Source organism: Dasypus novemcinctus, chromosome 31 (assembly GCF_030445035.2).
Source record: "Dasypus novemcinctus isolate mDasNov1 chromosome 31, mDasNov1.1.hap2, whole genome shotgun sequence".
In the NCBI taxonomy this organism is placed as follows: domain Eukaryota; kingdom Metazoa; phylum Chordata; class Mammalia; order Cingulata; family Dasypodidae; genus Dasypus; species Dasypus novemcinctus.
Genome location: NC_080703.1, coordinates 45,615,408 through 45,642,468, shown reverse-complemented (window position 1 = coordinate 45,642,468; position 27,061 = coordinate 45,615,408). Strand labels below are relative to the sequence as shown.

The 27,061-nt window shown below is 46.5% G+C and overlaps 1 pseudogene; it reads left to right on the top strand.

Annotated features, from left to right (window-relative positions):
- The window catches only part of LOC131277014 (zinc finger protein 334-like), a 266,430-nt pseudogene that overhangs the window by 235,711 nt on the left and 3,658 nt on the right, over positions 1–27,061 (top strand).

Below are 27,061 nucleotides of genomic sequence, written 5' to 3'. Positions count from 1 at the left end.
CCTCCTACACCAACAGCCTCCCCCATCATTGCGGCACACTCATCGGCCTCGGTGAATACATTTTGGAGCACTGCTGCAGCACATGGATAACAGTTTACCTTGTAGCTCACACTCTCCCAGTACATTCAGTGGGTTATGGCAGGATATATAAAGTCCAGCATCTGACCCTACAATATCATTTAGGACAACTCAAGTCCCCAAAATGCCCCCAAACATCATCTCTTCTTCCCTCTCCCTGCCCTCAGCAACTACTGTGGCTACTTTCTCCACCTCAATGCTAAATTTCTTCTATTACTAGTCACAGTAGTTTTATAGTAGAATATCAGCACATCCATTCTAATCCATATTTTATTCCTCCATTCTCTGGACCCTGGGATGGTGATGTCCACTCCACTTCTATACCAAGAAGGGGCTTAGATTCCAATTTGGATGATGGATGCAATTCCTCTGCTTGCAGTTGTAGGCACTCTTGATTCCCTGGAGTGGTGGTTGATCATCTTCACCTCCCTGTTAGCTGACCTTGGTAAGTCCAACAAACCAGAGAGTAGGAGTTGCAACTGTGCTGAGGCTCAGGGCCCAGCTGGCATATGGGCAATCCAGAGATTCAAGTCCCCTGAGTATACACCATCCCTAGCCCTTACCACAGGTTCAGTAAAAGTGACAGAAGAGGCATGTGTAGAAAGATCACATCTGAGTCCAACTCCATCACTCTCAGGAGCACAAATTCCAAAGTAGGGCCCTCTGGCATGGCACAGAACTCCAAATCCATCTGCCATGATCATATACTCTGTGGGTAGCCTTTAGGAGAACTAGTACCTAGGGTTTTATCTACTTTGGCTTTTTCTGGGGTCCTGCTGAGGCGTGCATAAGTGCGACCTCCCAACTCTTTTTTTGAAGACTCTTAACCACACAAACTCATTTGTCTTTGTCATTTTCCCCTTTTATTCAAGGTCAAAAAGCAGTTTTTAACACATGATCCTACATGTAGGCTGAGATATTCTGCTGGTCTGAGTTGACCCTTTTATTCCAGGTCTCTTTCTAGTTGCATCACCAGTTGGTGATTGGTAGTAATCCCTTGGCAGTAGGGAGTCTCATACCCAGGAGTCATGTCCCCCGCTAAGGAAAAGCTAATGCATTTGCATGCTGAGTTTGGCTTAGAGAGTGGTCACATTGGAGCAACATGGAGGCTCTCAGGAAGTAACTCTTAGGCACCCTGCAGCTCTAGGCCTAGTTCGTATTTCAGGCACACAGGCTCATAAGCATAGTTATCAGTATCAAGGGCTCATTATTGAACCATCCTTTCTTGTTGGTCTTTGCCATTGCACTTGGGGAATTATTGCTGTTCCACAGGGGAATGGAACAGAGCTCCCCTGGGTAGGAACTCAATACTCCCTCAGTTGATGTTTGTAACTGTAACTACTATGAAAATACCCAACATAGATCAGAACATTTTTATGTCCCCTATATACATGCCCTGGAGAACTCCTTCTCAACCATGTGTCCCCCATCAATAACACCCCACATCAGTGTTCCTCCCCTGCCATAGTTGAACCTCTCTGTGTCCCAAAACTTCTGGAACAATGAAGCCTAATATATTTCCAAATTCAATTAATAGGAAATTGAAATATAGTGATAGGTTTAAAGTTTAGAAATAGAATACATATTAATGCAGAAATACTAAAACAAAGTAAAACCAAATTGGTGTAGTAAAAACAAGGAATAATATTATAAAGCTTTGTTTTTAATGTTTTGCCTTTCATCATTGTAATAGGTGTTGCCCTCTATGTACAGTGGTAAGTCACTTTCTTTCATTGCTTTCTCAGTGTCTACATCACTTTTTTTCTTCTAATTTTTTATTTTGTCTTCATGAACGTTTCATTTTTTGTCTTTATTTATTTTTAATGTTACATTAAAAAATATGAGGTCCTCATATATCCACCCCCCACCCTCACCCCACTCCTCCCACAACAACCTCCTCCAACATCATGGGACACTCGCTGCACTTGGTGAACTCATCTCTGAGCACTGCTGCACCACACGGTCAATGGTCCACATTTAAGTTTACACTCTCCCCCAGTCCACCCAGTGGGCCATGGGAGGACACACAATGTCCAGTAACTGTCCCCACAGTACCATCCAGGACAACTCCAAGTCCTGAAAATGCCCCCACATCACATCTCTTCTTCCCACTCCCCACGCCCAGCAGCCATCATGGCCACCTTCTCCACCTCAACACCACATCTACTTCCATCACTAACCACAACAATTCCAGAATAGAGCACCAGCAAGTCCACTCCAATCCATACTCCACTCCTCCATTCTGTGGACCCTGGGATGGATATGCCCACTCCACCTCTGTATCAAAAGAGTGCTTGGATTCCACTTGGATATTGGATGCAGTTCTCCTCTTTGCAGTTGTAGGCACTATTAGCTCCCTGGTGTGGTGGTTGACATTCTTCACCTCCCTGTTAGCTGGCTGGGATAAGCCCAATAAAACACAGAGGATAGGAGTTTCAAGTCTGTTGAGGCTCAGGGCCTGGCTATCACATGGACAGTCCAGAGATTCAGGTCTCCTGAGTATACACTAAACCCCAGCGCCAACCACAGGTCTGGTAAAAGTGACAGGAGAGGCTTGCGAACAAAGATCACATCTCAGTCCAACTCCATCACACTCAGGAACACAAACTCCAAAGTAGGGCCAACTGACATGGCACTGAAGTCCATCTGCCATGACCATATAATCTGTCGGTGTCTGTAGCCCTCAGAAGAACCAATACCTGGGGTTGTATCTACTTTACCTGTCTTTGGGACTCTGCTGAGGTATGCGTAAAAGCAACTCCTCTGATGACCTCCCAGCTCTTTTTTGGAGACTCATTGCCATATAAACTCATTTGTCCTTTCCATTTCCCCCTTTTATTCAAAGTCAAAAAGCATTTTAACTCCTGATATTTACATGTAGGCTGAGATATTCTACTGGTCTGAGGTGACCCTTTTATTCAAGGTCATTCTCCAGCCACATCATCAACTAGTGTTGGAAACTGAGGCACAGTGGCCTCTCAAGGAGAGACGTGCTGTCTCCATGCTAGTGCTGTCTCCATGGCTATGCTTGCAGCCTAAGGAATGCGGTAATTAAGAGTTCCCAGCAAATGGGATGAGGCTGAAGGAAAAGATGAGCACACACCTTTTGTAGTGAATAGAACACTTAGACTTTGTACCTTGAGATAAGATTTTTTAAAATTCCTTAGACTATGGGTAATGCTGAGAGTTAATACATGTTGTTGCTTAATGTCACATATGCTGTGTTTATGCTTATTGGCACGTAGGCTACGTATGCCTGCTTCTTTACACGTACACTGGGGTATATAGAGAGCCCCTTCTAAACAATAAAGTTGTCTGAGGAGTCATTACTCACAGACCCCCTGATCCCAACTCTCTCGTTCTTTCTCTGTGTTTCCTTTTCCCTTTTCTCTTTCTTTCATTCCTGATACCCTTCAGGTCCAAATCTCCAACAAGCTGGTACTTGGTAGTAATCCCTCGGTGCCAGAGAGGCTCATCTCCAGGAGTCATGTCCCATGCTGGGGGAAGGCAATGCATTTATGTGCTGAGTTTGGCTCCAAGACTGGCCACATTTGAGCAACATGGAGGCTCCCAGGAGGTGACTCTTAGGCACCCTGCAGCTCTAGGCTTAGTTCTTATTTCAATTTCAGGTACACAGGTTCACAAGCATAGTCATTAGCATCAAAGGCTCATTGTTGGATCATCCTTCCTTTTTGGCCTTGGCCATTGCACTCGGGGGATTGTTGCCATTCCATCAAGTAATTTATACCTAGGTATTTATTTTTTTCTTTACTATTGTAATGGTATTTTTTTCTTGATTTCCTCCTGAGATTGCTCATTATTGGTGTACAGAAATGGTACTGATTTTTGCACATTGATCTTATAACTTGCGACTGTACTGAACTCATTTATGAGTTCTAGAAGCTTTCTTGTAGACGTCTCAGGGTTTTCTATGTACAGGATCATGTCATCTGCAAATAATGACTTCTTCCTTTCCAGTTTGGATGACTTTTATGTCTGGTTCTTGCCTCAGTACTCGAGCAGCCATTCCCTTTCAACCTTTTTGAATCCCTGGGTCTAAGATGTGTTTCTTGTAGACAGCATATAGATGGGTCATATTTCCTTATCCAATTGTCCAGTCAAAAACAGGAAGAATACAGATTTAGGCAGGGCAAGCAGGTGTCCGAGTGAGTGCACCTCATAATCTCTCCTGCAAAGAAGCAGCTGAGTAGGGATGGAGTCCTGCCAGAGCAGGCTGTTTCGTGGGCTTGCAGGGCAGGAGGTGTCAGGCTGTCAATTTGGAGAGACAGTGACAGAAGTGGTGTTTGCTAGAGGTAGAATTTTGGGCTTCTGACATGGAGGTCAGATGTTGTGGGGAGGTGGGACCCTTCTCCCTAGGGCTGGCAGCTGCAGCATTCCCTGAAAACTGTTGGTTGTGCAGCAGCGTTCCCAAACCCCATATTTCCTGGATGCATGGTTCCCAGGCCCATGTCCCGTAAGTCCCCGTAACCCACACTCCACAGACTCACATGCTTTGAGTATGCAGTATCCTGGAATTCCCATTCCCGAATCCTATGCTCCCTGCCATCCATGACTACCCTAGCCCTCCGGTTTTGGACTGACTCTGAGAGTGCAAGAGATTTGGTGCAAGATGCAGAGGAACCAGGGGAGTAGGCGTTCAATTTTCTGCCCCCCGCTTTTTTTTTCCAAGCTTGGAGGAGCATACCAGCTGGCCTGGGGAGAGCCTGGGAAGAAAGGAGAGGCAAATCTGCTGAGAAAGCCCAATTTACCTAAGTGCCCTTGGCTAGGAAACTTGGTCTGGAGAAGGTGGAATCAGTAAATCAATTAGCCCTCCCCTAGCACACCTAAGAGAGAGGGACAGTAGGACATGATTTCCAAGCTTCCAATAGCATATCTGGGGTTCTTGGTGAGGTGTGGATGCTCCCTCACTGGAAATAAAGAGTCATTGTCTTCTGTGTTGATGTGGTTCACCAAGTGCCCTCTTGAATCTCCTACTGGACCCCTCATGCAACTTTCCTGCTGCCCTGGGAGAGAGGGAAGTGAGGAAGGTAGAAAGGGGGAACATCAGGTTCCTAAGCATTTTATTTAACTGCAAAGAGGATTCTTTGCTTGGCAGTTTGGGTTTTTGTTGTTGTTGTTGGTTTGTCTTCTTATTTTTCCTTCCTCTTTATCCCCCCAAGGCCCTTTTCCTTTCCTTTCCTTTTCTTTTTTCCCTTTTTCTTTTTCTTGCTTGCTCCCCCCTTTTTTGCACCCCCCTTTTTCTTTATCTTCCTTTCTCTTCTTTTTTATTTATTTATTTTTTATATTAGGTTCTGCAGGGAGCACTTCACATTTGCCGTGTTTCCTGATCCTCCATTTCCTCTTTTTGTATGTATTGATTTTGGCCACCAGCGCTATCCCCTGTCCTGTACATCTTTCTATCCTACATCACTGATCTCTTACATTCTACCTCTCTTTTTTTGGCCCCCAAATTTTCAGACTTTTTATACCTCTTACCTTTGTTCTGTTTTCTGTCTTTTATTCACTCTTTATATTATTATCCTTTCTTTTGTCTTTCCCTCTCCCCTAAAAACACTGGCCTTTTAATTCATAGTAAATTCCTCCCCATATTCAGTTGTCTGTCTCATTATAGGTACTCTACTTTACTTACCATTTTAACTCTACACATCTTATATGAGTCTAATATCCATTTTCCTAGATCTCACATGATTCCTCTGTTAACATTTACTATCAATACTACTATTATATATTTTCTTTTCTTACTCATTTTGCTTTCTCTGGCCCTAATATTTTCCTTCAATGAACTTAGCCAGCAACAAGAAAATAGAATAAGAACAGCAAATTGACAAAGAGAAGATATAACATGTACAGAAAAACTACAACTAATTAAACCCCAAGACTAGACAAAGATGCTAAGGAACTGATTAAACCCATCAAGATAAAAAGAGACCAAGACAGGAACAAAAAACTACAAACCAAGCCAATAATCAGGAAAACATAACCCAATCCAATGAACAAACTAAAAACCAGGAAGAGGAGTGGAACATCAAACAAGTAATTAAAGCTCTCAAAACATATATTAGGGACCAATTTGATGAAGTAAAGGAAGAGATTAAGAATATGAAGAAAATACTTGGAAAGAATACAAAAGAAATTGCAATCATACCCAAAAAATAATGGATATGATGGTGATGAACAGCACAATTCAAGACATCAAAAATATACTCTCAGCAAATAACAGCAGATTAGAAGAGGCAGAGGAAAGAATTAGTGATGTAGAAGACAGTACATCTGAAATCAAACAGATAGTAGAAATAATCAATAAAATGATAGAACAAATCCAGCAGGGATTTAATGGCCTAAATGTCAATGCAAAATGCACAAACATATGCATTATAGGCATACCAGAAGGAGAAGGGATGGGAAAGGGGACAGAGGGATTTTGGAGGAAATAATAGCTGAAAATTTCCCAAATCTACTGAGGAAGAAGGATGTACATATCCAGGAAGCAGAACACAAGCGAAACACCATAAATCTGTCCCTGCAGTACCATCCAGGACAACTCCAAGTCCTTCAAATGCCCCCACATCATATCTCTTCTTCCCTCTCCTTACCCTCAGCAGCTACCATGACCACCCTCTCCACATCAATGCTACATTTTCTACCATTACTAATCACAATAGTTCCAGAAGAAAATATCAGTACATCCACTGTAATCCATACTCCATTCCTCCATCCTGTGGACCCTGGGATGGCTATGTCCACTCCACCTCTATGTCGAGAGTGGGCTTAGATTCCACATGGATGATAGATGCAATTCTCCTGCTTGCCGTTGTAGGCACTCTTGGCTCCCTGGTGTGGTGGTTGACCTTCTTCACCTCCATTTTAGATGGCTGGGGTAAGTCCAATAAACCAGAGGGTAGGAGTTGCAAATCTGTTGAGGCTAAGGGTCTTGCTATCACATGGACAGTCCAGAGATTCAAGTTTGGTATACTACCAAACCCCAGTACCAAACACAGTTCCAGTAAAAGACAAAAGAAAGGATAATAATATAAAGAGTGAATAAAAGACAGAAAACAGAACAAAGGTAAGAGGTATAAAAAGTCTGAAAATTTGGGGGCCAAAAAAAGAGAGGTAGAATGTAAGAGATCAGTGATGTAGGATAGAAAGATGTACAGGACAGGGGATAGCGCTGGTGGCCAAAATCAATACATACAAAAAAGAGGAAATGGAGGATCAGGAAACACGGCAAATGTGAAGTGCACCCTGCAGAACCTAATATAAAAAATAAATAAATAAAAAAGAAGAGAAAGGAAGATAAAGAAAAAGGGGGGTGCAAAAAAGGGGGGAGCAAGCAAGAAAAAGAAAAAGGGAAAAAAGAAAAGGAAAGGAAAGGAAAAGGGCCTTGGGGGGATAAAGAGGAAGGAAAAATAAGAAGACAAACCAACAACAACAACAAAAACCCAAACTGCCAAGCAAAGAATCCTCTTTGCAGTTAAATAAAATGCTTAGGAACCTGATGTTCCCCCTTTCTACCTTCCTCACTTCCCTCTCTCCCAGGGCAGCAGGAAAGTTGCATGAGGGGTCCAGTAGGAGATTCAAGAGGGCACTTGGTGAACCACATCAACACAGAAGACAATGACTCTTTATTTCCAGTGAGGGAGCATCCACACCTCACCAAGAACCCCAGATATGCTATTGGAAGCTTGGAAATCATGTCCTACTGTCCCTCTCTCTTAGGTGTGCTAGGGGAGGGCTAATTGATTTACTGATTCCACCTTCTCCAGACCAAGTTTCCTAGCCAAGGGCATTTAGGTAAATTGGGCTTTCTCAGCAGATTTGCCTCTCCTTTCTTCCCAGGCTCTCCCCAGGCCAGCTGGTATGCTCCTCCAAGCTTGGAAAAAAAAGCGGGGGGCAGAAAATTGAACGCCTACTCCCCTGGTTCCTCTGCATCTTGCACCAAATCTCTTGCACTCTCAGAGTCAGTCCAAAACCGGAGGGCTAGGGTAGTCATGGATGGCAGGGAGCATAGGATTCGGGAATGGGAATTCCAGGATACTGCATACTCAAAGCATGTGAGTCTGTGGAGTGTGGGTTACGGGGACTTACGGGACATGGGCCTGGGAACCATGCATCCAGGAAATATGGGGTTTGGGAACGCTGCTGCGCAACCAACAGTTTTCAGGGAATGCTGCAGCTGCCAGCCCTAGGGAGAAGGGTCCCACCTCCCCACAACATCTGACCTCCATGTCAGAAGCCCAAAATTCTACCTCTAGCAAACACCACTTCTGTCACTGTCTCTCCAAATTGACAGCCTGACACCTCCTGCCCTGCAAGCCCACGAAACAGCCTGCTCTGGCAGGACTCCATCCCTACTCAGCTGCTTCTTTGCAGGAGAGATTATGAGGTGCACTCACTCGGACACCTGCTTGCCCTGCCTAAATCTGTATTCTTCCTGTTTTTGACTGGACAATTGGATAAGGAAATATGACCCATCTATATGCTGTCTACAAGAAACACATCTTAGACCCAGGGATTCAAAAAGGTTGAAAGGGAATGGCTGCTCGAGTACTGAGGCAAGAACCAGACATAAAAGTCATCCAAACTGGAAAGGAAGAAGTCATTATTTGCAGATGACATGATCCTGTACATAGAAAACCCTGAGACGTCTACAAGAAAGCTTCTAGAACTCATAAATGAGTTCAGTACAGTCGCAAGTTATAAGATCAATGTGCAAAAATCAGTACCATTTCTGTACACCAATAATGAGCAATCTCAGGAGGAAATCAAGAAAAAAATACCATTACAATAGTAAAGAAAAAAATAAATACCTAGGTATAAATTACTTGATGGAATGGCAACAATCCCCCGAGTGCAATGGCCAAGGCCAAAAAGGAAGGATGATCCAACAATGAGCCCTTGATGCTAATGACTATGCTTGTGAACCTGTGTACCTGAAATTGAAATAAGAACTAAGCCTAGAGCTGCAGGGTGCCTAAGAGTCACCTCCTGGGAGCCTCCATGTTGCTCAAATGTGGCCAGTCTTGGAGCCAAACTCAGCACATAAATGCATTGCCTTCCCCCAGCATGGGACATGACTCCTGGAGATGAGCCTCTCTGGCACCGAGGGATTACTACCAAGTACCAGCTTGTTGGAGATTTGGACCTGAAGGGTATCAGGAATGAAAGAAAGAGAAAAGGGAAAAGGAAACACAGAGAAAGAACGAGAGAGTTGGGATCAGGGGGTCTGTGAGTAATGACTCCTCAGACAACTTTATTGTTTAGAAGGGGCTCTCTATATACCCCAGTGTACGTGTAAAGAAGCAGGCATACGTAGCCTACGTGCCAATAAGCATAAACACAGCATATGTGACATTAAGCAACAACATGTATTAACTCTCAGCATTACCCATAGTCTAAGGAATTTTAAAAAATCTTATCTCAAGGTACAAAGTCTAAGTGTTCTATTCACTACAAAAGGTGTGTGCTCATCTTTTCCTTCAGCCTCATCCCATTTGCTGGGAACTCTTAATTACCGCATTCCTTAGGCTGCAAGCATAGCCATGGAGACAGCACTAGCATGGAGACAGCACGTCTCTCCTTGAGAGGCCACTGTGCCTCAGTTTCCAACACTAGTTGATGATGTGGCTGGAGAATGACCTTGAATAAAAGGGTCAACTCAGACCAGTAGAATATCTCAGCCTACATGTAAATATCAGGAGTTAAAATGCTTTTTGACTTTGAATAAAAGGGGGAAATGGAAAGGACAAATGAGTTTATATGGCAATGAGTCTCCAAAAAAGAGCTGGGAGGTCATCAGAGGAGTTGCTTTTACGCATACCTCAGCAGAGTCCCAAAGACAGGTAAAGTAGATACAACCCCAGGTATTGGTTCTTCTGAGGGCTACAGACACCGACAGATTATATGGTCATGGCAGATGGACTTCAGTGCCATGTCAGTTGGCCCTACTTTGGAGTTTGTGTTCCTGAGTGTGATGGAGTTGGACTGAGATGTGATCTTTGTTCGCAAGCCTCTCCTGTCACTTTTACCAGACCTGTGGTTGGCGCTGGGGTTTAGTGTATACTCAGGAGACCTGAATCTCTGGACTGTCCATGTGATAGCCAGGCCCTGAGCCTCAACAGACTTGAAACTCCTATCCTCTGTTTTATTGGGCTTATCCCAGCCAGCTAACAGGGAGGTGAAGAATGTCAACCACCACACCAGGGAGCTAATAGTGCCTACAACTGCAAAGAGGAGAACTGCATCCAATATCCAAGTGGAATCCAAGCACTCTTTTGATACAGAGGTGGAGTGGGCATATCCATCCCAGGGTCCACAGAATGGAGGAGTGGAGTATGGATTGGAGTGGACTTGCTGGTGCTCTATTCTGGAATTGTTGTGGTTAGTGATGGAAGTAGATGTGGTGTTGAGGTGGAGAAGGTGGCCATGATGGCTGCTGGGCGTGGGGAGTGGGAAGAAGAGATGTGATGTGGGGGCATTTTCAGGACTTGGAGTTGTCCTGGATGGTACTGTGGGGACAGTTACTGGACATTGTGTGTCCTCCCATGGCCCACTGGGTGGACTGGGGGAGAGTGTAAACTTAAATGTGGACCATTGACCGTGTGGTGCAGCAGTGCTCAGAGATGAGTTCACCAAGTGCAGCGAGTGTCCCATGATGTTGGAGGAGGTTGTTGTGGGAGGAGTGGGGTGAGGGTGGGGGGTGGATATATGAGGACCTCATATTTTTTAATGTAACATTAAAAATAAATAAAGACAAAAAATGAAACGTTCATGAAGACAAAATAAAAAATTAGAAGAAAAAAAGTGATGTAGACACTGAGAAAGCAATGAAAGAAAGTGACTTACCACTGTACATAGAGGGCAACACCTATTACAATGATGAAAGGCAAAACATTAAAAACAAAGCTTTATAATATTATTCCTTGTTTTTACTACACCAATTTGGTTTTACTTTGTTTTAGTATTTCTGCATTAATATGTATTCTATTTCTAAACTTTAAACCTATCACTATATTTCAATTTCCTATTAATTGAATTTGGAAATATATTAGGCTTCATTGTTCCAGAAGTTTTGGGACACAGAGAGGTTCAACTATGGCAGGGGAGGAACACTGATGTGGGGTGTTATTGATGGGGGACACATGGTTGAGAAGGAGTTCTCCAGGGCATGTATATAGGGGACATAAAAATGTTCTGATCTATGTTGGGTATTTTCATAGTAGTTACAGTTACAAACATCAACTGAGGGAGTATTGAGTTCCTACCCAGGGGAGCTCTGTTCCATTCCCCTGTGGAACAGCAATAATTCCCCAAGTGCAATGGCAAAGACCAACAAGAAAGGATGGTTCAATAATGAGCCCTTGATACTGATAACTATGCTTATGAGCCTGTGTGCCTGAAATACGAACTAGGCCTAGAGCTGCAGGGTGCCTAAGAGTTACTTCCTGAGAGCCTCCATGTTGCTCCAATGTGACCACTCTCTAAGCCAAACTCAGCATGCAAATGCATTAGCTTTTCCTTAGCGGGGGACATGACTCCTGGGTATGAGACTCCCTACTGCCAAGGGATTACTACCAATCACCAACTGGTGATGCAACTAGAAAGAGACCTGGAATAAAAGGGTCAACTCAGACCAGCAGAATATCTCAGCCTACATGTAGGATCATGTGTTAAAAACTGCTTTTTGACCTTGAATAAAAGGGGAAAATGACAAAGACAAATGAGTTTGTGTGGTTAAGAGTCTTCAAAAAAAGAGTTGGGAGGTCGCACTTATGCACGCCTCAGCAGGACCCCAGAAAAAGCCAAAGTAGATAAAACCCTAGGTACTAGTTCTCCTAAAGGCTACCCACAGAGTATATGATCATGGCAGATGGATTTGGAGTTCTGTGCCATGCCAGAGGGCCCTACTTTGGAATTTGTGCTCCTGAGAGTGATGGAGTTGGACTCAGATGTGATCTTTCTACACATGCCTCTTCTGTCACTTTTACTGAACCTGTGGTAAGGGCTAGGGATGGTGTATACTCAGGGGACTTGAATCTCTGGATTGCCCATATGCCAGCTGGGCCCTGAGCCTCAGCACAGTTGCAACTCCTACTCTCTGGTTTGTTGGACTTACCAAGGTCAGCTAACAGGGAGGTGAAGATGATCAACCACCACTCCAGGGAATCAAGAGTGCCTACAACTGCAAGCAGAGGAATTGCATCCATCATCCAAATTGGAATCTAAGCCCCTTCTTGGTATAGAAGTGGAGTGGACATCACCATCCCAGGGTCCAGAGAATGGAGGAATAAAATATGGATTAGAATGGATGTGCTGATATTCTACTATAAAACTACTGTGACTAGTAATAGAAGAAATTTAGCATTGAGGTGGAGAAAGTAGCCACAGTAGTTGCTGAGGGCAGGGAGAGGGAAGAAGAGATGATGTTTGGGGGCATTTTGGGGACTTGAGTTGTCCTAAATGATATTGTAGGGTCAGATGCTGGACTTTATATATCCTGCCATAACCCACTGAATGTACTGGGAGAGTGTGAGCTACAAGGTAAACTGTTATCCATGTGCTGCAGCAGTGCTCCAAAATGTATTCACCGAGGCCGATGAGTGTGCCGCAATGATGGGGGAGGCTGTTGGTGTAGGAGGAGTGAGGTGGGGGTGGGGTTATACGGGAACCTCTTATGTTTTTTAATGTAACATTTTCTGTGGTGTATATATCTTCAAAAAATACAATTTACAAAAATGATGGGGGGTGGGGGTGGTGAATGGGTTATATGGGAACCTCTTATGTTTTTGATGTAACATCCTTTGTGATCGACTATCTTTAATTTTTGAATGTGTAAATAAAACACTTAAAAAGACAGAACGAGAGGGAATATTCCTGAACATTATAAAGGGTATATACGAAAAAAAAGAAAAACACTAAAGATAAAATCATATTAAATGGTGAAATACTAAAGACTTTTCCTCTGAGATCTGGAACAAGACAAGTTTGTCCACTGTCACCCCTCTTATTTAAGATGGTGTTTAAAAGTACTTGCTCAAACACTTAGGCCAGAAAAAGAAATATAAGTCATCCAAATTAACAAGGAAAAAGCTGAAATGTCACTATTTGTAGGTGACATTACCCTATATATAGAAAGCTCCGAAAAATCTATAATAAATCTTCTAGAGATGATTAACATGTTCAGTAAAATGACAGGATATATGACCAACACACAAAAATCATGATCACTTCTGCCCATATATAATGAACAATCTGAGGATGAAATCAAGAAAATAATTCCATTTACTATAACAACTAAAAGAAACAAATACCTAGGAATAAACTTAACTAAAGGAGTAAAGAACGTTTTATTTTTTAGAGATGAACTTTACTCTTTTTTTAAAAATTTCTCTCCCTTTCCCCACTCACCTCCCCCCAAGTTGTCTGTTCTCTGTGTCCATTCATTGTGTGTTCTTCTGTGTCTGCTTATATTCTTGTCAGTGGCTCTGGGAATCTCTGTCTCTTTTTGCTGCATCATCTTGCTGCATTGTCTCTGTGTGTGTGTGGCACCAGTCCTGGGCAGGCTGTGCTTTTTTTGCACTGAATGGCTCTCCTTAGGGGGCACACTCTACACGTGGGGCTTCCCTACACAGGGGACACCCCTGCATGGCACGGCATTCCTTGTACACATCAGCACTGCATGTGGGCCAGCTCATCACATGGGTCAGGAGGCCCTGGGTTTGAACCCTGGATCTCCCATGTGATAGGTAGATGCTCTATCCATTGAGCCGAATCCACTTCCCAAGGAGTAAACAACTTGTACACTGAAAACTACACAAAATTCTTAAAGGAATTCAAAGAAGACCTAAAGAATGGAAGATATTTCATGTTCATTAAGATGACTGTCCAATCCAAATGGATTTATAGGTTTAACATAATCCCAATTAAAATTACATTTTTCATGAATTGGAAAAGCTAATTGAAATTTATTTGAAAACACAAGCAGCCTCAAATAGACAAAAATATAGTAAAAATGAAAACCAAAATTGGAAGGAACGTGCTTTGTAAGATGTGGCATATTACAAAGCCACAGTGGTGAAAATTGCATTGTATTGACATGAGGACATACCAACCAATGGAACCAAATTGAGAGTTCTGATACAGATCATCACATATAATTTCAATTGATAATTTGAAAAAGCCACTAAATGTGGGATAGCCTCCTCCTCAGTAGGGGCCAGCCCTGGCGGAAGGTAGACGCGTAACCTGGAGCCAGTGGTCAAGGGAAGGGCTGGTACGGGCGCAAGCCCTCAGCCCGCCCAGGCCCACTACGAGGTGGCCGGTACGGATGCCGTGTCCTCGGGCCGTTGGTATGCGGTGCTCCAAAGCCCGCCCAGTCACCTAGGCTACGCCCACTGTTCCCGCCAAAAGGTAACATCCGGACGGCTCCCCCACTCCCCTTTCCCCCTCCTCTTCCCGCCTCCCCTCGCTGTGACGCCATTCCCGCCCCTTCCCGTACCCCCCCTCCTGGCAGTTCCGTGTTGCTCCTTACCAATCCTCATCGAAAGTCTCCCCAGCATGCCTTATATGGCATCCCAGCAAGAACTCTGCCCGCCCCTCCGCCACAGCCCTATATAATCTCTGTACATTCCCCAATAAACGGCTCTGTTACAGCTCCACAAGGGTGTGTCTCGTCTCCTTCGTCCCCGCCGCCCTCCACACCTTGCACGCCTCCGCCAGAGACTCGGCCAAGTCTCCCGCCTCGCCCTCGCCTCCGGGAAGAACCGCCTGGCCCACGGCCGCCCGTCCCTCGGCCAGGCTCAGACCGCCGCTGCCACAACTGGTGCCCCGTGTGAGGAATCTTTGCCCTCGCGCAGCGGTCCAGCCCAGAGTCCGCTCTCCCGGACGCCTCTCCACTTCCCCTCTCCGTTCGCCTGCAAGGTAAGGGCCCCTCCTTCGCCGCCCCCACTCCGGGGCCGCCTCTCCTCACCCTTCGCCGCCCCCATCCCAGGACCGCCTCTCCCCACACGCCCAATTCAGAGAGCCTCACTTTCATGACTCCCACGCCCCAGCTTGTTTCTCCCTCACCTACTCCACTGCTCGATTCCCCGTTACCCCTTCGTGTCTTCGGCGTTGTTGTCCGTATAATCGTCCCTCTAATCGGCGCTTGGTGTCTAGCTGAACTTGCTCCCTCGGATTGGTCCTGTCACCAAAGAGTATTGTTCTTTGCTCTCCTCGCCTCTCTTAGCCTTGTAGTCTCGGCCCTTCTAGCCTTTTTCACCCTCTAGGGCAATATCATGGGCAACCGGCTATCTGCCCGGCAAGCGCCTCAGGTCCACGCCTTGGCGGGACTTTTAGATACTCACCGCTGTAAGGTCTCCGTTCGACAACTGCAAGTTTATTGGGACCTTCTCTTGCCTTTTAATCCATGGCTCTCCACTTGCCACCTCTGGGACCCTATCACGTATGATCGCTTAATCGATCGAGTCGCCTCCGCCATGGAGCATGAAGGGAAGCGGTTCCCTCCCGGCATGCTGCCCACCCTAATAACCATTCGCTCCTGCCTACAGGGCTCTCGTCCCCCGGATAGGAGCCCCAGTAAATCAAAGGAGGCCCTATCGGCCCAAGCGGCCAAGGAGGACAATGATTTTGACTCAGACCCCCCTTCAGATACAGAGTCTCTAGTCGAGCAACTTAACAATGCGCTCGAACTCCACCCGCCTAGACAAGACAACACGAGACCTCATCAAGATGGCGCACTTCCTCCTTCTCCTTCGGCCGAAAAGGGCGCCAAAAAGGAGAACTACCCCGACCATGATGTCACTTCCCCACCACACCCCCAGGCGCGTGCACTCTACCCCTCCCCTTCTGAGGGCGGGGCCTGTCCGCCATCTTACGCCTCGGCCGCGCCCTCCGCGCCGCCATCTTGTGATCGCTGGGATCACCCGCAAGCCCAGGCGGCAAGTCAATGGACCGGGCCCCCTCACTCTGCACCCACGCCCTCCCCCCCGCTTCCAGCTTGCCTCCAACATCCCTGCCTCTCGCGGGCCTCCCTCTCTCAGCTGTTTTCCCTTGAATATTGCCCCTACCGCTAATCGCCCCTACGACTGGTACCCAATCGATTCCGAAACAGTTAAGCAGCTCCAGAAAGCTGTCAGGGAGGACGGATTGGGTAGTCCCTATGCCATCCAGCTCATGCAGGACATCGGCATGGACCTCTGTCTCCCCCAAGATTGGACCTCCCTCGCCCGGGCCATATTAAACCCCGGGCAATTTGTCGATTGGCGCGCCCACTTCCAAGCAGAGGCAGAGAGGCAAATCTCTCAGAACGCAGCCACGGGAATCCTCCACCCTCCTGATGCCTATACGGGTATGGGTGACTTTGTCCAGGCGACCGCTTACCAGCGCGTCCCGGCTGACTTCTGGCCAATTCTTCGAGACGTCGCCTTGCGAGCCTTCCGCAACTGCTCAGCTAGCAAACCCGAAAAGTTTGCAAAGTTAACCCAAGGCCGGGATGAGCCATTTGCCACCTTTGTCTCAAGGGTCGAGGACACCTGCTCCCGCAAGGTTCATGACCCCCAAGCGCAATTGGCATTGGCGCAGGAGTTAATCCTAGAAGGGGCCAATCCAATATGTAAACAAGCCATCCTTCCAGTGCGAGACAAGGGTATCCATGACTGGGTCCTTGCCTGTAGCGGCCTCGACCCATCCGCCACAGCCCTTGCTAATGCGGTTTCTGGCGCTGTCACTGCAGCACTAGCGGCTACCGCCGGCTGCTTCCGCTGTGGCGAAACCGGGCACTTTGCTCGAGAGTGCCCTCACAAGGCCCCGCCACCAGAGGGCCCCAGTCAGCTGTTGAGGGGCAAGCCTCCCACTCGGCCCTCACCACGAGGAGGCGCCCACCAACTACCCCCTGCCCTCGCTGTGGTAAGGGGTTTCATTGGGCATGTGACTGCCAATCCGCCCCCCCTTCCATGCCCTCTGGACAACCGGCCAACAAGCCTTTAAACTTCCAAAGGGGCATGCCTCAGCCCCATCCCTAAGAGGCACCCGCTACAAAGTTCATTCAGATGCCTTTCCATGGGTCATTAATGGCCACTGCCCCCAGTTTCCTTGTAGAGACTGGCATTGCCCTTATCGCTGGCACACTATTTCCAAAGGAATCATCCAGACCAATGAGGCACCCTCAGAGCCCCCTCCCGAACCAGGCTCTGCAAATGAGAGCCAAGCCACTCCTGCAGGCCCGCCGGGGGAGCTACCCAAAACGCTTTTATGGACTGTCCCCATTACCCCACCTGCTGCCTCCATAGAATTAGTACTAGAGAGAGCCATCTTATAGCACTTGTCCTCCCCACGCCCGGGACCCCCATGGGCTGCCTGTGGCAAGATGGCCCCCTGCTCTGGGCGCATCCCGCCAAGAGCCAATTAAGAAAAATCTGCCCTGCAGTGCGGCTCTGGATCAGCCTGGCTTCAGATCTAGTCACATTGGCTATCCATGTCTTCGGGGCACAACCAAAAAAGATTGTCTGGCCCCTAGACACCGGACAAACAAGCCTGCTCATACGGGATAACCCAGACATGCAAATCCTTTTGGAAGGGTTTCATGGTGAGTTCGGCTGTCATTATCCTAGCCATCGGCTGCTGCAAGGGCTGGCTAAGCTCCCCTTCCGCAGCCCCTTCTATCCCTTCCCCTCCTCTGCACCCATACCCGGGGCAATCACCGTCTTTACAGACGCCTCCAAAACCCGGTTTGCCACCCTCTCCTACCTCCCCAATGCCGCTGAACCCCGCCTGACCAGATATGTCAACCTCCATTCTGTCCAAGTAGGTGAGATCCTAGCAGTCTCCTGTGCGCTCGCGGACCACCGCGACCACCCAGTAAACATCTTCACAGACAGCCTTTACACCTATCAGGTCTGCCGAGTCCTCGCCTTTTCCACCTTCTTTCCGGGGGACTCAGCCATTGATAAAGCCCTTGCAGACCTCCGAAGTATCTTAGAACACCGACAGAACCCTTGGTTCATTAGCCACATTCATAGTCACTCGGGCCTCCCTGGGCCATTGGCTAATGGCAATAATATAGTAGACCAAGCAGTTTCAGCCCAAAATGACCAAGCGGTACTGGCCATCTCGGCAGGCCCCCCCGGGAGACACTATCAACCAGGCCAAGCTGCTACATTCCAAATTTCACTTCTCAGCCACATCTCTGCATCATCTGTGTGGACTCCCTCTAAACACCTGCAAACACTTAGTCCGCAATTGTGCTGTCTGCGCGCCCTTCACGCCACTTGGCCCCCTACAACCTCAAGGGGTCAACCCGCGAGGCCTAAAGCCCAACTCCAGATGGCAAATGGATGTCACGCACGTTCCCTCCTTTGGGCGTCTCAAATACGTGCATGTGATAATTGACACTTTCTCAGCCATGTGCTATGCAGTCGCCCTTGCTGGGGAAACAGCCAAACATTGTGTCAAAGCCTTAAGACAAGTAATTCTCTTCATGGGAGTTCCCTGGGACATAAAAACAGACAATGGGCCTGCCTATCGCAGTGCCTCCTTTGCTGCCTTTCTTCGGCTATACAACATCACCCATCACTTCGGCATCCCCTACAACCCTCAGGGGCAAGCCATCGTTGAAAGTCAGCACCGCCGATTAAAAACACAAATAGAAAAAGAAAGGGCAATGCTCCCCCAAGCATCCCCGGGGGACCTGGTTACCGCAGCCCTTATACATCTAAACCTCTTAACATTTAACAAAGAAGGGCTCTCGCCCCTACATAGACATTGGGGGCCATCATACCGGCCCACCCAGGCCCCAATGGTCTATTGGAAGGACCCCGAAACTAATAGCTGGAAGGGGCCCAGCCCCCTCCTTACCCAAGGGAGAGGGTTTTCTTGTGTTTTTCCAGAAAATGCCTCCCACCCCATCTGGATCCCAGGGCGGAATGCCCGACCAGCCACCGCTGAGCAGTCTGTCTCGACGCGAGCGCCGCCGATTGAGGGCAAGGATGCATCAAGCCCGGCACAGCATCCCTCCACCGGCCCCCCCTCCACAGCCGGCTCAAACCCAACCTGAAACGCCAATTGCCCCCCAGCAACAGCCTCGCTTGAAACGGAAGGAACGCCGTCAACTCCGTAGCCTGATCTGCCGTGTAACCCAGGTCACCCTGCACGACCCTCCCTGTCCAACGGAAGACCCCACTGCAACAGAAGTTGCAAGCCTCCTGCAGCTATACCGGCAAGCCAGAACCCTACACCCCCCATCTCAACCCCCCTCACCCTCCCTAGTCCCCCTCCTTGTCCTCCTCCTCTCTCTTGCTACCACAGGTCAAGCCAACCCCGCCCATCAACCTTACAATTGGACACTCAAAACCTTCAGCCCAGACAAAATCTTAGCCTTCAATATAACAGCAGGCGCTCCTTCCCTTACTGTGCATACATGTAATCTCTTTCTATTCGCAGATCTAGACAATAATAATTGGCTAAGTAATCGATGCCAATCCAACCTCGTTTCTGGCTTTTACATCTGTCCTTCCACAGGCAGGGGCTGTGCTGACCCCTCGCATTTTTATTGCCCCTCCTGGGGGTGCGAAACAGTGGCCTACGGATGGTCTAAGGCTCCCAACAGAGACCAGCACCTCCAAGTAGCATGGACAAACCAAAATTGGTGCAATATAACCCTTACGGTTAAAAACCCCAATGAGGACAACTGGCTTAGTGGCCGCACATATGGCATCCGCCTCTACATGGAAGGCTATGATTGGGGTAGCCTCTTCTCCATACAGAAGAGACACCCCACCACCCCCATCCCAAGCGGCATTGGCCCAAATAAAGTTCTCAATCCTCCACAGGCGCAACCCTCCTCTCCGCCCCGCTCTGCCTTGCCCTCTCCTTTGCCCGGCACCTCTCTCACAACTGTCTCCCCTAGCTCCCATAACCCCAAGCTTCGCCTACCCCCTACTCAGTATTCCAGCCCTCTCATCAACCTAATCAAAGCCTCGTACACCTCTCTGAACACCTCCCACCCCGACCTCACTGCGAGCTGCTGGCTTTGTCTCTCCCCCTCTCTTCCTCTGTACGAGCCTGTTGCCACTAACCTCACTTTCAGTGAGTCCTCTGAACAGAATCCAGCCAAATGCAACTGGAACACCTCCTCTGTCCCCTTAACCTTTCAATCCGTTTCTTCCACAGGGCGCTGCATTCATTCTCGCCAAGGTTCCCATCTCCCCCTAAAAGCTTGCTCCAACTACTCCTCTCCCAGCGCTTCCGCCAAATTCTTAATCCCCCATAACACCTCCCAATGGCTTTGCACATCCACAGGATTAACCCCCTACCTCAACGTCGCCACCCTCAACGCCACCAATGAAACCTGTCTGCTCATTCTTCTCGCCCCTCGAGTCCTTTTCCATCCTAATGAAGAGTTCTTCTCCCGCTTGCAGGGTCAAAATCTCCCCATTCACCTGCAAAAAAGAGAGCCCATCACTGTCCTCACTGTTGCTACCCTTCTAGGTCTTGCCGGAGCAGGCACAGGAGTCGCCGCCCTCGCCACGCAATCCTCTTCTCTTTCCTCCCTCAGACAAGCTGTTGATGAAGACATCGCCCATCTCCAAACAGCTATCTCCCATCTTAAAAACTCTCTTAACTCCCTTTCTGAGGTAGTCCTCCAGAACCGCCGGGGCCTTGACCTTCTTCTCCTCAAGGAGGGAAGCCTCTGTGCCACCCTTGGGGAAGAATGCTGCATTTACGCTAACTCTACAGGTCTCGCAGAGGACAGCCTGAGAAAGGTCCGAGAAGGATTAGAGTGATGCCAAAAGAGCGAGAAGCAGCTAACTACTTTTCTGGAGTCTTTCATACCCTCCTTCTGTACCTCCTCCCCTTTCTGGGTCCGCTAATCATAATCATCCTAGCCCTCACTATAGGTCCCTGGGCCGTCAGAAAAATCATCCAGCTCGCCAAGGACCAAGCAAATGCAGTCTTCACATCCTACGTGCGCGTCCAGTACCAGCGACTCGCTACAGAAGATGGCCCCCCTGCCCAGCCCCGTCCCACACGTCCGAAGAGAAGAACTAAACCCTCCCACTGTCCTGACGTCCAGACAACTGCCATATGACTTCAGAACTGTCTGCTGTCCCCCAGCCGCCAAGCTCAATAACTTCATACTTTTTGCCTTACTTGTTTTCATCCAGAGACTCTCGCCACCCTCCAATCAAGCCCAATCAGCTGTCCATCTACCCCCCTCCCCACACAGTCCCTACCCGACTCTTCCCTATACCTTCCCCCCCCCTGCCCTACCCTGCCCCTTTCTTTATAGGGGGAGCCCCCAGTTCTTTTAATTAAAAAACCAGGGGGAAATGTGGGATAGCCTTCTCCTCAGTAGGGGCCAGCCCTGGTGGAAGGTAGATGCATAACCTGGAGCCAGTGGTCAATGGAAGGGCTGGTACGGGCGCAAGCCCTCAGCCCGCCCAGGCCCACTACGAGACGGCCAGTACGGATGCCACGTCCTCGGGCCGTTGGTATGCGGTGCTCCAAAGCCCGCCCAGTCACCTAGACTACGCCCACTGTTCCCGCCAAAAGGCAACATCCGGACGGCTCCCCCACGCCCCCTTCCCCCTCCTCTTCCCGCCTCCCCTCGCTGTGACGCCATTCCCACCCCTTCCCGTACCCCCCCTCGTAGCAGTTCCGTGTTGCTCCTTACCAATCCTCATCGAAAGTCTCCCCAGCATGCCTTATACGGCATCCCAGCAAGAACTCTGCCCACCCCTCCGCCACAGCCCTATATAATCTCTGTACATTCCCCAATAAATGGCTCTGTTACAGCTCCACAAGTGTGCGTCTCGTCTCCTTCATCCCCGCCGCCCTCCACACCTTGCACGCCTCCACCGGAGACTCGGCCAAGTCTTCCGCCTCGCCCTCGCCTCCGGGAAGAGTCGCCTGGCCCATGGCCGCCCGTCCCTCGGCCAGGCTTAGACCGCTGCTGCCACAACTAAACCCAGACAACTAGGACAGAATAGCTTCCTCAGCAAATCATGCTGGGACCCTGGATATCCAAATCCAAAAAAAATGAGAGATGATCACCATCTCATGGCCTACACAAAAATCAACTCAAGATGTAGCATAGATCTCAATCTAAGAGCTAAGACCATACAGCTCTTAGAAGATAATGTAGGGAAGAATCTATGAGATCTTGTAGTAAAAAACGGTTTCATTAATTTTACACAAAAAGCATGAGGTATGAAAGAAAAAAATAGATAAATGAAACTTCTTCAATTTAAAAACTTTTGTACTTCAAAGGGGTTTGTCAAGAAAGTGAAAAGGCAGTCCACACAATGGGAGAAAACATTTGGGAGCCAATTATCTGATAAGGTCCTAATATCTAGCATACATAAAAAATCCTACATCTTGAAAATAAAGACAAAAACTCTTTTAATAAATGGGAAAGAGATTTGATTAGACACTTTTCCAAAGAAGAAATACCAATGTCTAAAAATCATATGAAAAGATGCTCAACATTACTAGCTATTAGGAAAATGCAATTTAAATCTACAATAACTTACACTTATTAGACTGGCAGCTATTAAAAAACAGAGAAGTACAAGTGTTGGAGAGCATGTGAAGTAAAGGGAAATTTCACCCTTCTGATGGTGAAAATGTGGAACGATGCAGTCATCGTGGAGTGCAATTCATTCGTTCCTAAGGAGGATAACTATAAAATTGCCATATGATCCAGCAATGCCACTTCTGGCTATATATATACCCAGAAGAATTGAAGGCATGGACATGAACAGATATATGCACACAAATGTTCATAAAGCTATTATTCACCATTGCCAAAAGATAGAAGCAGCCCAATTATCCAACAACAGGGAATGGGTAAGGAAATTGTGATTGATATATATATCAATCACATACACATACACACATACACACATATACAATGGAATATTACATAGCTATAAGAGGAAATGAAGTATTGACACATGGATCTACATGGATGAATCCTAAGATCTTATGTCGAGTAATGCAAGCCAGTCATGAAGGACAAATATTACATGAACTTACTGATGTGACCTAAGCAAGAATTTGGAAGGTAGGTTATAAAGAGACAGAAAGGGCTTGCTCTCTCTCCCCACCCCCCACACTCTTTCCAGTTCTCCAGGCTCTTCCAGGGGAGAGTCCAGCTACTTCCAGGTCTCCTCATTTATCCATGACCTCTGCTGGTGCGGAATTGGAAGCCATGCGGGTGCACCCACACGCACTGGTTTCACCACTCTTGGCCCTTTCCTAAGAGCATTTGAAAATGAACAAATCGCAGGAATTGGTTTCATTCAAGGACCTAATGGTGGACTTCACCCAGGAGGAGTGGCAGCAACTGGACCCTGCTCAGAGAAGCCTGTACAAGGATGTGATGCTGGAGAACTATAGCAGCTTAGTCTCAGTGGGGTATCATGTTAGCAAACCATAAGTGATCTTCAAATTGGAGCAAGGAAAATAACCATGGGTAGTGGAGGAATTCTCAAGTCGGAACTACCCAGTTGGTGATGCATTGGAGAATGACAAGGAAATCCAAGACAAACATCTGAGGCAAATTTTATTCCTCAGCAACAAAACACTGATTACAGAGAGAGCTAATATATTTGGAAAAACATTTAATCTGGGCATGAATATTGTTCCTTCAAGAAAAATACCCTATAAATTTGATTCATATGGAAATGGTTTGAAACCTAATTTAGAAGTCATTGTTGCAAAGAAAAACTATTTTTAAAAAATTCCTAACGAACACAATGGATGTGGGAAACAACTACTCCATGCTAAGCATGAGAAAAGTTATTCTGAAATGAAAAAGTACAAATATAACCAAGTTAAGAAAGCCAGAACTCAAAATGAAGATCTTATTCTGCACCAGAACACTCAGACTTTGAAACAACCCTTTCACTATAATCAATTTGGGAAAACCTTCCTCAAGAGAACAGTCCTCATGACACAGAAAAGGGTACATCCTGAAAATAAGCCAAATGAGTGTAGGGAATGTAGGAAAACCTTCTCTAAGAAGTCCACCCTCATTGTACATCAGAGGATTCACACAGGACAGAAACCTTACGTTTGTAATGATTGTAGGAAAACTTTCCGTGTGAAGACACACCTCACTCGACACCAAAGAATTCATACTGCAGAGGGACCCTATGAATGCAGTAAATGTAGGAAAACCTTCTCTGACAAGTCAGCCCTCATCGTACATCAGAAAATTCATAGAGGGGAGAAATCTTATGAGTGTAATGAATGTGGAAAGACTTTCCTTTGGAAGTCAGCCCTCACTGAACATTTTAGGTCACACACAGGAGAGAAACCTTATGAATGTCAGGAATGTGGGAATGCCTTCAGCAAGAAATCTTACCTTGTTGTACATCAGAGAACTCACAGAGGAGAGAAACCAAATGAATGTAATGAATGTGGGAAAACCTTCTTCTGCAAGTCAGCCCTTATTGCACATCAGAGAATTCACACAGGGGAGAAACCCTACGAATGTAATGAATGTGCAAAGACATTCTTCCGTCAGTCGACCCTCAATGTGCATCGGAGAACTCATACAGGTGGGAAACCCTATGAATGCAGTCAGTGTGGAAAATTTTTATGTACTAAATCAGCCCTCATCGTACATCAGATACCTCATAGAGGAAAGAAATCTTATGAATGTAATGAATGTGGGAGGTTTTTCTGTCGTAAGTCCACACTCACTATACATCAGAAAACTCATACAGGAGAGGAGCACAGAGTATTTAATAAATATGATAGAACATTCAATGTGAAGTCAAACCATGGTGAGCATAAGTGAATGCACAGAAAAGGGAACATTCATGAGTACAATAAACATGGGTTTGCTATCAGCAAAAACTCCCATCCTGTACGTCAGAGAACTGTATGGGAGAGACCATATGAATGTAATGAATGTGGGAAAACCTACTGCCAAAAGTCAGCCCTCACTCACCATAAGAAAACACACACTGGAGAGAGACCTTATGAATGTAATGAATGTGGGAAAACTTTCTGCCAGAAGTTCTCCTTCATGGAACATCGGCGAACTCACACTGGGGAGAAACCGTATGAATGTAATGAATGTGGGAAACGTTTTGCCATAAGTCAGTCCTCAGGGTACACTGGAGAATTCACACAGGAGAGAAACCTTAAGAATGTAATGAATGTGGGAAAACCTATCGTCGGTTGTGGACTCTCACTGAACACAAGAAAATACACACAGGGGAGAAACCCTATGAATGTAACAAATGTGAGAAAACATTTTGCCTCAAATCAAACTTCCTTGTACATCAGAAAACTCACAAGGAATGATTTCCAAGAAAGCAATAAATCAAATAATTTTCATGAGACTAAAACCCTATGAACACTTGCAGAAGAGTGAAATTTTATGAATAGAGTATGGGAAAGTTTTCTGCCATAGTCAATATTCACTATATGCCAGAAAACTCACAGGAGATGGGTATAGTATGTTTAATAAATGTGGTAGGACATTCAGTATGAACTATGAAGCTGTACATCAACAACTCAAACATTATGCCAAGTGTGCCTCCCTTTTAAAATAATGAAACAAGCATTAAGTTAAATTGTTAACTGATTTTCTCTCCACTGTGTTTCTTGACTGTTTATTATGAGGTGTGAGTTCATTCCAAATTAGTACCAGTTGTTCCTATGTTAATTGAGTACTTTACAATATCCTAATTTATGGTGTATTAAGTTCTCAAATTGAAAAAAAAAAAAAAGAGACAGAAAGGGAGTAGAATGTGGTAAGCCAATTCTCAACCTGGGAAAATCCCGTGATAAGGTGGAAGGGAATGGTTTAGCAGTGGATAGAAGTGATAGTGTGCAGGGAGGTGAGTCAGGTCAATGGTGCTGAAATGTGAGGGTTAGTAGGGTATTGGGCTGATTGAATTATCTATGGAACTTGGGGGAGGGCTGGAGGAAGAAACCGTGAACTCTGGGTATTTGTAAGTCTGTGGTTAAAACTACAATGGTGGGAATGTTCTTTTGGCAAATATTGCAGGGGAGGGTTACTGGGGCAGGGCATTGTGGGTGGGGAGATATGTGGGATAGGGCACACCTGGGACATGCTTCTGTGGAATATGTAAGTGTTCATTTTGTCATAGCATTTATCTAAGTTGATGGAGACCCAGACAATAAATAGGAAAATAATACCCCCATTCTTGGGAGTTTTGCTATGTTCTCAAGAGGGGCAAATATATCTGGAGAACAGAGGCAGTGCCTAATAAAAGAAAACAGACCAATATGTTAAGCCCTCCATATTAACACATGTATCTATGAATGTTATTCTTCACAAAGGAAACTAAATGGTTACCATAGGTTCTGAGGAGAAGGGAAGAAGAGATGGTGCATAGGGCATCTTTTAAGGCATTGAAGTTATTTTGCATGCTCTTACCATTACAAATACAGGCCATTATACATTTTCTCAAACCTATAAGAGTATGGTGCAAAAAAAAAAAAACTTTCACCACGTTTAGTAACAATGCTTCAATATTTGTTCATCAATTGTAACAAATATACCTCATATACGATATTAATATGGGATAAAGTGATGGGGAGGGGTTGCATATATGGGAATCGCTATATTTTCTGTTAGAATTTCCTATAATCTAACGTTTATTTAAAAATGAAGCGAAAAAAATAAGACACTGTGGTAACATATGGAAGAAATGGTCACTGTACATAAAAGATACCAGATTTTATGTTAATAAAGAACCAAGCGGGAAGTGGACTTGGCCCAGTGGTTAGGGCGTCCACCTACCACATGGGAGGTCCACGGTTCAAACCCTGGGCCTCCTTGACCCATGTGGGGCTGGCCCATGTGCAGTGCTGATGTGCACAAGGAGTGCCGTGCCACACAGGGGTGTCCCCTGTGCATGGGAGCCCCATGCACAAGGAGAGCCACCCAGCGCAAAAGAAAGTGAAGCCTGCCTAAGAA